Source organism: Podarcis cretensis, assembly GCF_951804945.1.
Source record: "Podarcis cretensis genome assembly, chromosome: 17".
Lineage (NCBI taxonomy): Eukaryota > Metazoa > Chordata > Lepidosauria > Squamata > Lacertidae > Podarcis > Podarcis cretensis.
Window position 1 is genome coordinate 26,890,225 of NC_137187.1, and position 8,445 is coordinate 26,898,669.

General features: G+C 43.0%; 1 protein-coding gene across 8 annotated transcripts in view; it reads right to left on the minus strand.

Moving 5' to 3' along the window:
- Positions 1-8,445, minus strand: part of BNC2 (basonuclin zinc finger protein 2) — a 416,653-nt gene that overhangs the window by 220,803 nt on the left and 187,405 nt on the right. The window lies entirely within an intron of this gene.

An 8,445-nucleotide genomic window follows, 5' to 3' on the forward strand; every position in this document is an offset into this window, starting at 1 on the left:
AGAAAGAAGCACTACACATTAAACCTATTGCTTAAGAAGCACTACACATCTAAAGTTAATGTGTAGCTTGACCCTGAGACACAAAGGGCTCTGGCAATTACAGCTTTTGAAGTAATATTGAGTGCCCTGAATGGATCCCTATTGGATATTGAGAGCAATGGATCTCATGTGTTCAGTGTGGCTTGCCCCCCTCATTAAGACTTTGTAGTGTTAATGCCCTTCAGCCATCACCAGTTCTACACACTCGCGACCTATTAGGTAAAAGAAGGGTCAAGGTGCAGTTACTCATTACAAACTTCTATCAGTTGATTTCAGGCAAGAAGTTCCGTGAAGCAGGTCAAATTAACATAAATTATATGCACTTTCATTGCAACCCATGGCTGGAATATTTGGGCAGCTGTCATGGACTCCAGAGATGGCAAGAGTGTCTGTGAGGGAATGCGCCCACTACAGATGTAACCTCAATAGTTTTCACCACTAAAACAAACCAAGCCTCTAAGGGAGGCAGGTGGGAGAAGCCGAAAGAAGTGGGGAAATTGCATGTTGGGTTGTTAAAACAATTAAAACACTGCTTTCCTGTGAAACAACAAATTGGAAGAAGGGGGTGCAGAATGATACCATCCTATTCTTGGGTGGATGCCAGGATACCAAAACACCCCACACTGGACCAACAGAATAGATATGCATTGTTTTATCCATAAAGCTTCACTTTCCTTTTTAATTTACTACTACAAAGGTGCCATACTGACTGTGTTCCGTTTATCATATTTCAGATGAGTAAATTAGGGTAATGAACAAGAAGTTTTCCTGCTCACATGACCCCTTTGCTTCTCCCTGATTTGTGGTCTCTTGCTGAACACGAAGTCTTAAATTTTATCCAAACGAGGAAACTGTGGTTATTAGCTTCGGAACAACCCAGGATATTAAACTATGGTTTGAAGTCATCTTAATTATCCTGACTGTGAAGTACAGCTCCAGAAGAAAGCCCGTAGCTCCTACCTTTAATCCACATTCACGTTTATGACAAAGTTTCTATATCACCTGTCAGAATATAGGCAGTAAAAATAAACACTGTTGCATAGATAAACAGATGAACAACTACACAACTTTCTGAAGGCATCTGAAGGCAGCCCTGTAGCAGGGGTTTTTTAATGTTTGATGTTTTGCTGTGTTTTTATTATGTTGGAAGCCACCCATAGTGGCTGGGGTGATCAGTCAAGTATTGTAGTAGTAGTAGTTAGTTAGTTAGTTAGTTAGTTAGTTTTGGCTTTGTACCTTTTTAATGCTAACTCATAAAATAAATAAATAAAAATAAAATAAAATAAAAATAAAAATAAAAAGTAGTTGCATTCACTACATTTAATTGGGAAGGACACTGTAATACTGGTGATATTTCTCTTGATATTTTGTCTGTTTTGTAAATACATTTCAAATCTAATGTAATTTGATACACTTTGGAGAGAATGAGTTGATAATTCACAGAGTCACTAAGTGAATGGGGAAAGAAGGGAGATGGCAATTGTTTGATGTGGATGTGAATAAATTTAGTCTGTGGCTTCTGGTTTTTGGTTTTTTAAATTTCCCTAGCCTTCCCACAATTATTGTACAAGGGGAAAATCTCTGCCTGCACTAGAGGAGATAGCATTAGTCACAGTACCAACACATTTGGATGTGAAGACACTTACAGTAAGCCAACTACTCAAAAACCACATTTCACATTGTAGGTCATAAGGTAAATATGAGGTATATAATAATACTGCATCTATTGATCTCAATTTGTATACAGAACTGAAAAGTTATTACAGTACATGCTGAGTGTGAGACCTTGCTTCTGAAATCATAGTGAGATCATTCTGCAAATCCAAGAGAGAATAATGCACTTCCTCTGTTGCCTCAGCAGACCCTCCAAGTGTCCCTATTTTCCAGGGACAGTCTCAGATTTACAGAAGCCATCGCAGTTTCTGATTTGATCATGGAATGTTTTGCTTTTCCTTAGAATGTCCCTGTTTTCATCAGAGAAATGATGGAGAGCAGTGCTTTTTCTTTTCTAGAAAAATAGGTGCCTGTACTCACCATGAAGGTTGTTACAGTTAAGTGCCACACTTTTTTAACAACAACAACAAAAAAAGGTGCCGGTACTTGAGTACCCCCTGAAAAAAAGCATTGTTGGAGAGTATGGAGGATTTCCCTATTTTCATCGGAGAGATGCTGGAGGGTATGGAGTTATGAGACCCCCGAGCCAATTATACAGCCTTTATGAGACATCTGTAGGCAGCCCTGAATAGGGAAGCTTTTTTTAAGTGTTTAATGTATTAGTATGTTTTTATATATGTTGGAAGCTGCCCAGAGTGGCTGGAGCAACCCAATCGGATGGGTGGGATATAAATATTATTATTATTATTATTATTATTATTATTATTATTATTATTTTCATAGGAGAAATGTTGGAGGGTATGTGCAGGATCAGGCCAATGCAGTATGTTTTACAGGCAGTTTTCTGGAGGTGACAGAATTCCAAGGGCTTGGAAAGGAAACCTAGGAGTAATATGGAAGCCTTCCCCACAGCCTTGGGACATGCTCTGAGATTTGCAGGCCATTGCACTCCTTTCCAATTGTCCCATACAACAGGGGTAGGGAGCCCATGGCCCCACAAGTCACATCAGGCCTGCCAAGCCCCCACCACAGTGCTGCATTCCTCTCCTCCCAGTGCAGAGCTGCAAGAGGGGGAGAAATAACTGTCTGGCCTCCTCAGAGACCCGTCTTTGAGGAGCAGAGGCAGCAAATATCCTCTGCACCACAGTGCTGAGCTTGCTGGAAAGATCTAAAGATAAAGCGAAGTCTCTTCCCTTCTTTCCACTGTAGGAAACAGGGAAATAGATCTGCAATTGGAAAACATTTCGGGAGGGAGAACAACCCCCATCCCCCATGGGCTGCAATCAACAAAAATGGGAGGGGAGGAGAAGAATTCACTTTTGCTTGTGGGAGCAAAATCATCTGAGCTGGCCCGGGCAGCTAGTTTCTTGCCATGAAAGGAGCAGAGGAAAGTGTGTGGTACTATGCAGAGATTGAAGAGATTCCTCAGTGATGCCAGTGAATACATTTAGCTGTACCTTACCTCGGGGCACTCAGCTGTTAAACTTTGATGTTGTTTCATCTGCCCATTCTGTGACTGTTACCTTGTAAATTTTTGGCCATAGTACCAATTAAAGAAGATAACCACAAACATCTCTAATGTGCCTCACCCCTCTTCTTCACATGCAATGCCTACATGCCATCGGCTTCAAAGTAGGCATCCGGGCAAAACGTAACAATCATCTTATGCCTTACAAGATTCAGAAGCTCCCCGAGTTGTTGTTTCTCCTGAGAGTTGCCATGGCATTTTTTGGTTTGTTTGTGTGTGTGTGTTTTTAAAAAAAGTATTGGTAAAGTTCTCAGAAATTTCTAAGCACGCAACTGGCATGCATATCAGCGAGAAGAAAATATCCACTGTAGTAAGGAACATTCTATCATTCTTCACTTTATATATTTACATAATACAGGCCTTGAAAGACACTGCAAGCTGGGCACTTAAACTTTCCTGCAGAAATCTTACTTCAAGGACCCACTCTGCTATCGATATTATTACAGATTTGTGGGTGCCCTGCCTTCCCCCTAGATTCTTGTTGTGTTGGTGTTTCATCAGTGTTGAACTGGGGTGAACTAACAGGTGTTGGATTTAGCAGTGTAAAAATACTATATTGTATTTCCTGCATAAAAATACTATACTGGTTTTCCTGTTCGGGAGATCAGCTGACAGAAGTGCCATTAAGAAACAAAGAGAGCAGAGTATTGTGAATTAAGAGCAATTGACAATGCAAATACTGTCTCTCCCCCCCTCTCCTCTTGACCTGAGTATTAAGAGTTGAGAGGAGGTGGTTGTGAGAATTACATGGGGCATGTAGTCTACCCTACAAGATGGGGGTGGGGAGAGGTGTCCTTTGGCAGGTTTGGGGAAAGAGCAAGAAGGAAGCAGGGGCAGAACTCCATGTGGGCTGGGCTGGGAGAGGCTGAACCCAGAGACATGGCTGACTTCTGCTCTGGACCCAAGTTTGCAGAATCTATGGAAGAAGCAACAAGAGACACACTTGCGGTATAATGTTTTGCACTTCCTGCCAACCTAGCAGTTCGAAAGCACGTCAAAGTGCAAGTAGATAAATAGGTACCGCTCCAGCGGGAAGGTAAACGGTGTTTCTGTGCGCTGCTCTGGTTCACCAGAAGCAGCTTAGTTATGCTGGCCACATGACCCGGAAGCTGTACGCCGGCTCCCTCGGCCAGTAAAGCGAGATGAGTGCCGCAACCCCAGAGTCAGCCACGACTGGACCTAATGGTCAGGGGTCCCTTTACCTTTTTTACATCACGGTTCAGATGTATACAAGTGTAAATAAAACCATATATCTTAAGGACACTATAGCTTTTATTTTCCGACAGAAGCACAAACCCTGGGAGAATGTCTGGAACCCACTAAAATTTTTCCATCCCTCAGCAGAGATTGGAGGGGTGCATGTGTAGCAAAATGCTTTCAAGTTGACCATTCCTCCCTGTACACAAAGTGTGGTGATGCTGAATAGCTTAGATAACTTTTCCGAGGGACCATACAAAACCATGTACTGCAGGCTTGTTTATTTATTTATTTATTTATTTATTTACAGCATTTGTGCCCTGTTTTCCAGCCAAAAAGGCACCCAGGGTGGCTTACTGACAATGGATTAGAACAAGACAGTCCCTGCCTGCAAGCTTACAGTCTGTCTGGAAAACATGACACACAAAGGAGAAGGGATAAGCACAAAGAAGAGGGAAAACTCAGGTGCCAATTCTTAAATAGTTCTTATGATGACTGACCAGCTAGCACAGAAACAGCTCAGGTGCAGGAAGCACCCGGTGGTGCTGGTCTTTCGGCAAAGCCGATGGAACGAGCCTTTGCTTCTCATCTCTCCACTGAGGCAGACGGATGGAATAGTGACCCTTGAGGGAGAGGAGGCCTGGTGGAGAACCTCGTGTGTTGCAGGTTCTACTGATACAATCTATAGTAGAATATGTCAAGGACAAAGTAGATGTGCTGCTTTGCAGATAACCTTTTTTAAAACAACAACAACACAGCAAATTGCATCCACCTTGGAGGGGAAGGGATGGGAATTGTGGAATCAGATTTATTTATCTATCCTTAGCCCCACCCTTCATGGTGCAGCAATACAAGGATGGGGTGCAATCAAGATTAAAACCATAAAAACAACCCAGCCCGATGAGGAAAGTGAGCTGGAGATGCAAGGTTAGCGGTGTCAATGCCAGTTCTATTTCAAGGGGAAAGGGCACCCCGCAGTTGGGTAGGGCTGCCATACCCCTGGACACTACTGGGATTTCAAAGGTGGAATTGACATCTGAAAGAGGCGGCACTTTGTCCTTGAGCACGTCAATCAAAAAATCCAGTCTTTCTGATGTTTTTGTTAAAAAAAACAAAAACAAGAGTTCAATTTTGGTGGTTTTCTTAAGAAAGCTCAACAACTTTTGGGGTGTCCTGGTATTTACTTTTTGAAATATGGCAACCCTACATAATTGGGGCACAACTGCAGAATAGACTAGTGGCGTACTGTGGGTTGCCAGCTCCCGGGGCTGAGTGGTACAGCGGTGAGAGGGAAACGAACGGAATAGGCATGCACATTCAACTGCCTAACAGCATTCACATCACTCAGAAGATCACATCCGCAGAGATAAGTAGAGTCATTCCATTGTCTGGAGAGGTCACTTCCGAATTCGCACAGAAAAGCTGTTTTCAACGGAGCCCAACAACGGAAGCACACGGCTGTATTGAGGCAGCACAGGGTGTTGAAATTTTGCACCACTAACAATTTTGCATGCAGGGTAACTGCCCCCGTGCCCCCTCCCCCCAAAAAAGCTATGCCACAGGAATAGACCCTTTCCCTGGTTGCTGCCTCACAAATTTTCTGGGAAGCTGGGATAACCAGGAAAGTCTAGGCTGCCCATCTTAAAACACAGCCACTGATGGGATTGGAGAGAGCAGCTGTAGGGAATAATTTAACCCTTTGCTCCCCTACTAGAATACTAAGGGAAAACCTCTCTTCTGAAGTTGGTAGTTGTTTTGGTGGAAAATCCCCTAGTGGCACCAATAATAGTTTTTCCTCAGCACCACAGCACACAGCAGGTGAGGAGACGGTTAGATTCTGCAACCACATCTCTGATCCCACTAATTATCAGCCACCCTACCTGAGACAATTCCATTTGTATACAAATGGAATATTGTATATACAAATTGTATAATTGCATATATACACTTGTCGTTGTATGTCCAGTTCTCACGTTTATGAATTACTTAACAAAATTATATTCCATCTTCCAGAGTGATATCCCCCATGAGGCAGAAAAAGTATACAAACATATAAACTAAACTACATAGAATAAATCATCCCTAGCTAGCAGGACCAGTGGTCAGAAATAATGGGAACTCTAGTCCAAAACCAGCTGGAGACCCAAGTTTGGGAAATGCTGCTTCAGACCATGTTTTTTGACTTCCTAGAGGCATCTCATGGGCCAAAGTTGGAAACAAAATGCTAGGTTAGGTGAGCCTTTGATCTGACCTACATCAGGGCGCTTCTCAGGACCAGTTATAGGTTTCAGAAGGCTCTGGACTAAGTGCCGTCTTCAGGGGTGCCTCCTTGCCACGGGTTTATCTGATGAGAGTGGAAAAGAGCAAAAGCGGTGGTGGTGTCAGAGTTCACACAAGGCCCATATATACTGGCACTCAGGAATATTGTGGGAAATGATAGTGGCTAGTTCCAAGGCTATCAGTTTGGGAAAGTCAGGGGAAGGGTGAGCCAGGCAGCATGCAAGCACAATGCTCGTTCTCATCTTAATGCACCATAGTTTGTTAAGCACAAGTTACATCCAAACCACCTCAAACTGTGAAGACCTTAGAGCACAACTGCAAGCGATAGCCACATGCAGATGGATATGACTTGTTTCTTTCCCTTTATAATTCAGCTTCCCGCTCGTCACATCTTCCACCTTCAGCCTGAATATTTCAAAGTCCCCAGAGCATTGGGGTGGGGCCAGCCGTTGAACTGGAAAGCATACAAAAATGCCAGGCATGCGTGCACAACCCCTTACACATGTATTATTAGGATTGCCAATACACTGATTTTAGGAATAAGTTGCAGGCCGGGGCGATAAAAAGGCTATGAGGAGGGGGAAAGGGTAAAACCCACAAAGTAGGATGATGTCTCCATTTTGAAGGGATTTAAACAAAACTATTAGTTTTTTAATAAAACAAAATGTTCTCCGACCTACATTTGTTAGGAAATATTTTGAATACTTTTTGTGTGCATGAACAAAAGCTTCCGGCTGTAAATTATTGGTCCTATCAGCTACAGTGTGACAATATCCCATAGTGTAACTACAACATAATTGAATAGCTCTGTGTGTGTGTGTGTGTGTGTGTGTGTGTGTGTGTGTCCCCCTCCCTACACTGTGTGGAAGAACGCAAGTAAACAGAACTGGAGTCCCTGCACATTTGCCTCATGGCACACCCCATTCCAGAATACTTTAACAGTCTTCAAAGCAGGAAAACATCTTGAGGGGGTGTGGGGAGTGTGGTTAATTAGGATCGGAGAAAGTGGCTTTCCTCTGCTCTAAATAAATAAATTTAAAAGTGTCAAGAGCCCTCAAACACTTAGGATATCACGAACCCTTATCTACACCCCCCTCCAGAAACTCTTAGAAGGTCAAGCAAGCCAGTCCCTATCACCATTTTCTTTTGTTCATTATCACTAAGTTGCCCTAAACATTCTGTGGCTTCTGGAAGTCTTTGTTGTGGTGTTCTGTTTGTTTTTAAATTACAAAACTCTTGTTTTCAGCATAACTGGGGAGTCCCCTGAGAATGCAGAACAATCTCCAACCTTGTCTGTGTGTAGACTCATTTTACTGTCCTACTAATTGTCATAGGGCCACCAGCTCTACTTATTAACATACAGTGGTACCTCAGGTTACATACGCTTCAGGTTACATACGCTTCAGGTTACAGACTCCACTAACCCAGAAATTGTGCTTCAGGTTAAGAACTTTGCTTCAGGATGAGAACAGAAATTGTGCTCCATCGGCGCGGCGACAGCAGTGGGAGGCCCCATTAGCTAAAGTGGTGCTTCAGGTTAAGAACAGTTTCAGGTTAAGAACGGACCTCTGGAACAAATTAAGTACTTAACCCGAGGTACCACTGTAGTGATCTCCAGTGCTCCTGATGATCATTCTTGTGTGCCAGCTACTGGATGACCGTAATAACCAGCAGGTCCTAATTTTGTCAGGACAAACATGGGACATCTATCCCACAGATGCTGCTACATAGCATATTAATAATGCAAAGGGGAAATAGATGACTAGCAAAAGATGCAGTGAAGGATT